The sequence below is a fragment of the Hypanus sabinus genome, chromosome 31 (assembly GCF_030144855.1).
Source record: "Hypanus sabinus isolate sHypSab1 chromosome 31, sHypSab1.hap1, whole genome shotgun sequence".
NCBI lineage: Eukaryota > Metazoa > Chordata > Chondrichthyes > Myliobatiformes > Dasyatidae > Hypanus > Hypanus sabinus.
The window spans coordinates 11,294,710-11,303,908 of record NC_082736.1 but is presented as its reverse complement, the minus strand read 5'-3'; the positions used below and the strand labels follow the sequence as shown (position 1 = coordinate 11,303,908).

The 9,199-nt window shown below is 45.5% G+C and overlaps 1 pseudogene; it reads left to right on the top strand.

Moving 5' to 3' along the window:
* Nucleotides 1-8,806: 8,806 nt before the first annotated feature.
* Nucleotides 8,807-9,199, top strand: LOC132383647 (histone H4-like; annotated as a pseudogene).

Here is a 9,199-nt window from a genome sequence, read left to right as displayed (position 1 = left end):
GCCTGTCTGTGACCCCGGCTAAAGAATTCCCCGTCACTGAGGCTCACCGAGAACACACAATAGTACAGCACAGGAACAGACCCTTCTTTTGTCTGTGCTGTACAGGATGCCAAATGAAACTAAATCTCTTCAGCCTGCGTGTAATCCATGCGCTTCAATTCTCTGAATATTCATGGCTTATCTAAAACCCTGTTAAATGTCATTATCGTATCTGCTTCCACTACTCCCCATGGCAGACCAAACCCAGCCTTCACCACTCTCTGTACAGAAACAGAAATCTTACCTGCCCTGAAAACCACCTTTAAATTCTCACCTTGGCATTTTAAAGCTGTGCCTTCTCATATTTGATATTTCTACCCTGGGGAAGTGATTCTGACTGTCTACCTTGTCTGCACCTCTCATAGTTTTAAAAATTTGTGTCAGGTCTCCCCTCAGCCTACTTCACTCCAGGAAAAACAGTCCCAGTCGGTCTGATCTTTCCTTGTAACTCAATCCCCCAGTCCAGGTAACATTCCTGTGAATCATTTCTGCACCTTTCCAGTTTAATCACATCCTTCCTCTCGTGGTGAACAGAACTGCACAGTGTACTCCTGGTGTGGTTTAATTATTGATTTGTACAACTGTAACGTGATGTCCAAACTCCTCTCAGAGCCTTTGCCGATGAAGCTAAGCATGTCGTGCACCTTCTTCACCACCTTCTCTACCTGTGTTGGGTCTTTCCGGGAACTATGTACCCGTGCCTCAGGTTCATCTTTTCATTAGTGTTCTGCAGGGCCCTGCCATTCACTGGGTATGTCTTGACCTGCTTTAACTTCCCAAAATCAGTCACTGTGTGTTTATTTGACACTGTAACAACACTTCTCTGTTTCGCAGCACTAATGCCCCAGCAATAAATGTCAATGAACCATTCACCTCTGAACCTTGGTCATATATGGTCTTATGAACCCTTCACTGCACCCATTTCTATTTTGTTTTGCAGGCAGCACCTCGACCCCTCTCTATTTCTCTCATTTACAATTTATCTCCACATAAATAGTAGTGAATTTTGATTCCTCCTACTACATCATCACACTTAATACATTAAATTCCATTTACCAAGTATTCTACTCACCAGCTTCCCCATATCCTGTTGGAGAGACCAAATGTCCAATCAGAACATGCCCATACCACATTCCCTGTCATTGACAATCATGGATTCCTCACTCTCTGCCACTCCTCCTGGTCATTAATATCAATAGTAAATAATGGAGTGTCCAAAACAGGTTGCTGGGACACTCCAGTAGTTATGTCATCCCAGCCTGAAACAGACCTGTTATTCTATCTCAGTATGATAACCAGTCTTCAGTCAATATTAACACACCTCCTTCCCAGTACGGAGATCTGGTCTTGTGCACCAGCCTTTCGTGTGGCTCCTTGGCAAATGGCTCCTGACAATCCAAAATCACCACTTCTCCAACTTCCCCTGTAAAGTCTCAAATCTCTGGTATGTTTGTCAAACATTCACTTAACATTCTGTAACCCCAGTTACAGAGACAAAAACCAGGTTCCAGATGGACAGGGTGGTGAAGAGGCTTTTGGAACACCGGCCTTCAGTCAGGGCACCAAATATAGAAGCTGGGATGAAATGGTGCAGTTGTCCAACACGTTGGTTTGGCCGCATTTCATAAATAGTGTTTAGTTTTTGTGACCGTGCTATATGACAGGCAGCATTGAGCTGGAAAGAGTGCAGAGGAGATTTACAGGTATGTTACTGGATCTCAAAGGACTGATTAGTGGAAACTGTTTTGGACAATTTTCCTTGGAACATTGGAGAATGAGTGGCAATACTGCAGAGGTGTATAAAATTATAAGGGGCCTGGGTTGGGTCAAAGATAACAGAGTTTTGCCAGGGTAAGGGAATCAAGAACTGGGGGCATTGGTTTGAGATGAGATTTAATAGGAACCTGAAGGGCAACTTTTCCACATGCAGGCTGATCGGTAAATGGATTGAGCTGTCAAGGGGAGTGTTTGAGTCAGGTACATTAAAAAGGTAGATGGAAAGGAAAGGTTTTGAAGGATATGGGCTAAATGCAGGGAAATGGGACAATAGCCTTGTTCATAATGTGGTGGCGAGGGGGTTACAGAGCACAAGCTCAGATGGGAACTTTGGTCATCGTGGACCTTTTGAGCTAAGGGGTTCATATCTGTGCTGTGTGAATCTGACTGTAAACCGTGTTGACTTAGTTCAATGCATTAGACTTTTCCAAATGACTTGTTATTTCTTCACAGATTATAGGCTCCAGTAGCTGAAGTGAAGTTAACTGGACTACAGTCACCTGGTTTTTATCTTCCACCCTTCTTCAACAATGGTTTTCAACTCCACTGGGACCTTTCTGTAACAGTGAGTTTTGACAGACTTCAGTGTCTCTACTTTCTCTCCAGGCTTCAGTGCCGGTCATTGGGACCTGGTAATGTTTGCTTTTTCTCCTGTTAGCTTCTCCCTCGTGATGGCAATTGTTACACATTATTGCACAATGTTGAAATGTCACCATCAGATATCTGTGGGATGTTTGCTGTGTCTCCACTGTGAACACTAATTCCCTGTCAGTCCTGTGTTCAATGCAGACTGGTAATCATGCGACCACTCTGGTGCCTGACCCCATCGGTCTCTGCGGTTGCTCTGGATTCATCAGCTGCATGGAGAGCAGGAGCCACTGCATGGGCAACAGCTTGCTTTACGTATCGTAGTACCCTGGCTTGCATATTGACTTTCACAGTGAGGGTACAATATCCATCTTCGACCTTGACCAGCAGAGGGCCATCACCAACATGTCTGTCTGTAGCCTTCTCTCTTCCCACGATGAGGCCAAATACAGGCTAGCCAAACAACACCTCATATTCCGACTGTGCAGCCTCCAATCCTGATGACATGAACATTGATTTCTCCAAATTCCGGATATCACTGCACTCTGTTTCCCCCAATTCCACTTATTTTCCCCCATTCTGTTGCCAGTTAACCCCTTCACTTCTCCTCACACGCCCTTATGACCTGCCCATCATCTCTCCTAGGTTCTCCAGCTCCTTCACGTCATCCCATGGTCCAACATTCTGACCTATTAGATTACTTTTTCTTCCTCTCTTTGCCTTTTCTGCCTGTCACCCAGCTCCTCACATCCTTATCCCTCCACAAACCACACACCCCACTCACTTGTCCTCCTCCCCCACCACCTTATTCTGGCTTTTGTCCCTTTCTGTCTCATCCCGATGAAGGTTCTCAGCCCAAAATGTCGACTGTTTGCTGAGTTCCTCCAGCATTTTATGTGTGTTTGCTTCAGTCTGTGTATTGATTAAACTAATCAAACTGGTACAGTGGAAGAGAAATTTGTGGAGTGGTCAGAGACAGTTTCTTACAGCAGGATCTTACCCAGGAACAGGACATTTCAGATGTAATCTGTGTAATGTGGTGGGATTACAGAGAGATCTTGTGGTGAAGGATCCCTGAAGAAGTGATCACAATGAGGGAGAACTCCAGACCACAGATTGAGGGTGAACACCAGGGTCCAGGTTTGAGGTCAGGGTTTCCCTTCCACTAGATGAGCTGCCAAGCACGGTTGACGAGCCCATCTGTCCATAGCAGTTGGTTATATGATGCTAGTAAACCTATTTGCACCTTCCCCCGACACTAGAAACAGTTCCGTCGGGCTTAGTAGCTAAGCCAAATGTTAAAGTCAGGAGCTGTATTTAGCTGACGGAGGCAATTTGAGGCACACACCATTGGCAGCATTTAATGGGAAGTAGGAGCTTGTCCCATTACCACCCCATCACCGGTTAAGACAGCTGTAAGGGACCGATATGCCGGTATGTGAATGGGAAACTCAGTTGGAATGGGTTGCCACCAGCAGATCGTGGTTGTTCCAGCTCTCAGAACAAAGTTACTCGATGCAGCAGTACTCGAATCTGCTTCTGATTAAATCTCTCATGACAATCACAGCTCCATTCTCATCTCTCTTTGATATTTCCCTTTTTGTGTTTTATCCCATCGGGAGGAACACCTGAGGTTCTTCAGACCACTCCTCCCTGTGTCTTCTTTCCCTCCCCCTTTCTCATCAGTGTCCCGACATGTAAGGTGCCTATGAAAAGTATTCATGCCCCTTGGAAGTTTTCATGTTTTATTGTTTTACAGTATTGAATCACAGCGGATTAAAATTGGCTTTATTTTATTGATCAACAGAAGAAGTCTCTTGTGTCAAAGTGAAAACAGATCTCTAAAAAGTGCTCTAAATTAATTACAGATATAAAACACAAATTAATTGTCTGTATACGTATTCACCCCCTTTAATATAACACACCAAATCATCACTGCTGCAGCCAATTGGTTTTAGGAGCTACCTCATCAGTTAACTGGAGATCACCATGTGCAGTCAAGTTGTTTCAATTGATTGTAATAAAATTACACTACTGTTGGTAGTCAGTATCGCAGCAAAAATTACACCATGAAGACAAAAGAACACTCCAGGAAGCTCTGCAAAAAAGCTTATTGAAAAGTACATCTGGAGATTGATGCAAGAAAATTTCCAAGTCAATGAATACCCTTGGAGTCCTGTTCAGTCATAGAAACAAAAAAAAACCTACACCACAACAGAGGCCCTTCCGCCCACAATGTTGTGCCAAACATGCCCCTACCTCAGAAGTTACCAGGCTTACCTATAGCCCTCTATTTCACTGAGCTCCATGTACCTATCTAAAATCTTCTTAAAAGACCCTATCATATCCGCCTCCACCACCATTGCCGGCAGCCCATTCCACACACTCACCACTCTCTGATTAAAAAAACTTACCCCTGGCATTTCCTCTGTACCTACTCCTCAGCACCTTAAACCTGTGTCCTCTTGTGGCAACCATTTCAGCTCTAGGAAAAAGTATCTGACTATCTGCACGATCAATGCCTCTCATCCTCTTGTACACCTCTATCAGGCCAGCTCTCATCCTCCTTCGCTCCAAGGAGAAAAGGCCAAGTTGACTCAACCTATTCTCATAAGGCATGCTCCCCATTCCAGGCAACATCCTTGTAAATCTCCTCTGCACCCTTTCTATGGCTTGCATATACTTCCTGTAGTGAGGCAAACAGTACTGAGCACAGTACTCCAAGTGGGGTCTGACCAGGGCCGGGTATCGCTGCAACATTATCTCTCCAGTCCTAAATTCATTCCCACGATTGATGAAGGCCAATACACCATACGCCTTCTTAACTGTGGAGTCAACCTGTGCAGCTGCTTTGAGCCTCCTATGGACTCGGACCTCAAGATCCCTCTTATCCTTCATACTGCCAAAAGTCGACCTACCTGGACATGGTCCATTCACCGTGCGTTTGTGTGCCTGTCGTAATACGTGACTCCCTTGCTCTTATACTCAACACAGTGACCAGTGGGGACCAGCATTCTGTACACCTTATCCCGTTGTGTAGCCACGTTCTGTGAACTATGTGCCTGGATCCCAAGATCCCCAAGATCACTCTTCTCACCAATGTTGTGAAGGGGTCAATCATTAACATTATACTTTCTTCTTTCATTTGATCTCCCAAAGTGCCATACCACATTCCCTCCCAGATTAAGTTCCTTCTGCAATTTCTCTGCATATGTTTGTGATCTGTGTCACACTGTGTGCATTGATCAATGTTTACACTGTCCACAATTCCATCAATCTTGCTGTCACATGTAAACTTGTAAACCACCCATCAACATTTTCATCCAAAAATTGATATATATCAGAAACAACATAATTCCCAGCATCAATCCTTGTGGATCACCTCTGTAGACGGACTTCCAGCCCGATATAGACTTCTATGCGGAATCCATTTCTGAATTGAAATTGCAATTTATATTGAATCCCACGGGTCTTTTACAAATGCCTTACTAAGGTCTATAGAGATCGTGTCCACAGTCTTGCCTTCATCAAGCACCAAGATGTTGGGACTGATTCTTTTTACGTTATATGTCAATGATTTCTTTACCCATTTTCTTCATCTGCCTGTCCTTCCCTATTTCCTCAAAAATACCTGCGCCTCCACCTGTCCCTTATAACCATATAATAATTACATCATGGAAGCAGGCCACCTCGGCCCTTTTAGTCCGTGCTGAACGCTTACTCTCACCTAGTCCCACCGACCTGCACTCAGCCCATAACCCTCCATTCCCCTCCTGTGCATATAACTATCCAAATTGACGATGGATTTGTTGCAAAATTTGCAGATGATATGAAGGGACAGGTGGAGGTGCAGGTATTTTTGAGGAAATAGGGAAGGACAGACGGATGAAGAGAATAGGCAAAGAAGTGGCAGATGGAATCCAGAACTGGGAAGTGTATGGTCATGCACTTTGGTTGAGGAGGTATTAGGGTTGACTATTTTCTAAGTGGAGAGAAGATACAAAAAATTGAGGTGCAGAGGGATTTTGTAGTCATTGTGCTGGTTCTGTAAAGGTTAATTTGCAGGTTGAGTCTGTGGTGAGGAAGGCAAATATGATGTTAGCATTCATTTCAAGAGGACTAGAATATAAAAGCAAGGATGTAATGTTGAGATTTATGAAGTATTGGTGAGCTCTCACTTGGATTATTGGGAGCAGTTTTGGGCCCTTTATCTTAGGAAGGATGAGCTGAAATTGGATGGGTTTCAAACAAGATTCTCAAAAATGATTCCAGGATTAAACAGCTTGTCATATGAAGAGTGTTTGATGGCTCTGGGCCTTTATTCCCTGGAAGTTAGAACAATGAGGGATGACTAATTGAAACCTATTGAATGGTGAAAGGCTTTGATAAAGTTGATATGGAGAGGACGGGAGTGTCTAAGACCAGAGGACACAACCTCAGAAGAGAGGGTCTTCCTTTCAGATTGGAGATGAGGAGGAATTTCTTTAGAGTGTGGTGCATCTGTGGAATTCATTGCCACAGGCGGCAGCTGTGGAGGCCAAGACTTTAGGTATATTTAAGGCAGAAGTTGATGGATTCTTGATTGGTCAGTACATGAAGGGATACAGGGAGAAGGCAGGAGATTGGGGCTGAGAGGAAAAATGTATCAGCCAAGAAGAAATGACAGAGCAGACTTGATACACCAAATGGCTTAGTTCTACTACTGTATCTTATAATCTGTATCACCACCACCGAAACCTCGATCAATTTTGTCAAGCGTGATCTGCCCACATAAAACCATGCTGATTGTCCCTTATCAGGCCATGCCTTTCCAAATGTGCATAAATCCTGTACCTCAATTTCAAACTCGGATCTGCTGGTCTTGAAACAACTCTCGCACGTCAGATGTGGACTTGTCTGACAGTGGCTGCTCCCAATCAATGCCCCGTGGTTTCTGTCTTACTCTGTACTAACCTGCCCTCCTGCAATTCATACAAGATCTGATTTTATTCTTCCTCATCACTAAGAAAAAAAATAAGATCCCAGAATATTCAATGACAATCAGCTGTCAGCTGGCCTGGCTCGTTTCCCAAAACTAATTCCTCCTGTCTGTTCTCTCCTCGGGTTGGGCTCTGTACATAATGTTTCAAACACTCTTCAGATTCAATGAAGAAATCTTGTGCAAGATCCAATCAATTCTAGGGAAGATAAAGTCCCCACACTGGTCATTGGGGTCCAATATGATAATCCTATCAGTGTAACTGCAGATTGCCTCTGCAAATGAGCCTTCCAGTTTATTGTGACAATCCCAGTGGGGTAACCTCTGCTTCTGTTAAACCCACCCTACCCCAACTCACGTGTAAAACAATGAAACCCAGGAATGTTGAGCTGCCAGCCCTATCCCTCCGTCAACAGATTACTCCTAATGTTGAAATAAACTCATTTCAGCCCATCAGTCCCAGCAATTTTATTAGCTCTCGTTCTTTTCAGACTGTCTTATCATACGTACTTTCTCCCACTTGCTACTCCAAACTCTGCCAAGTGACACCATCAAACCTCCTGGTGAGGATATTGGTTCCCCTCCGATTCAGATGGAAACGGCCTTGTTTGTCCCGGTCTCCCACTTGCCTGGAAGGGAGCCCATTGATCCATGAATCTGAAGACCTCCCTCCTGCATCAGATCATCATCAACATATTAAAGTGCAGGCATTATCGAATTGTCAGTACACCAGCACAAGGTTTGGGTCATAATTCCGAGATTGCAATCCTGGAAGTCCTGCTTTTTTCCGAGTTCCCGAAAATCACTTTGTAGGACCTCATCCCTGCTCGTTTAACCCCTTCCGTGCAGTAGGAAGAAAGTTCTCCTCTCAATGTACCCGTTCCACCTTCCCTTCGAGAGGCTTTGTAGCTGAAGCCCCACCCACCTCACACCAGCTCCTCAGCCACCACTTTACCTGGGGTTTAGAAGGCGCCAGAAGTGAGGTCTGTATATCCTTATATCTGCCTATGTATCCTGTTACTTTATGTGACCGGACTTTCATTTCCCTCGCGACCCAAAGGAACAATTGTTCTGATGAATTAACCCTCTCATCACTGGAAGTGACTGCACCCTCGGCCACCAACTGCTGTGTGTGAGGGCGCTCGCACTGGTCATGGGGCCGGGGAGGGACAGACCGAGGTTTTCGGGGATTTGCGGAACGGAAAAGCACTTCCTATAATTTAAAGCAGGCGAATCAGCAAACTTCCAGAAATCCTCCGGTCTGTACGTGGTGTGTGAGGGCGTTTTTTTTCCGCTCGAGAGCTGTGTTGCGGATAAACCGTTGGAAATTGGTGGGTGTGGTAAAGTGAAGGCGGAGCTGGACGATGAGAGGTCGCTCTGACTCTGTCTCCTCCCCTCCCCGCCTCTGTCTCTGCGCATTTCTCGGGCAGGTCGGGGCGCTGTGTGTAAAAGGAGACATCAGCAGTCGGTTTGTCACTGAGCAGCGACCTGAGTGAAGCAGCATCATGTCCGGCAGAGGGAAAGGAGGCAAAGGACTGGGCAAAGGCGGAGCGAAGCGGCACCGTAAAGTGCTCCGTGATAATATCCAGGGCATCACCAAACCGGCCATCCGGCGTCTGGCTCGCCGTGGCGGCGTCAAGCGGATCTCGGGTCTGATCAACGAGGAGACCCGCGGGGTGCTGAAGGTTTTCCTGGAGAATGTGATTCCGGGATGCGGTCACCTACACTGAACACGCCAAGCGCAAGACGGTCACTGCCATGGATGTGGTGTACGCTCTGAAACGCCAGGGCCGGACTCTCTATGGGTTCGGCGGCTGA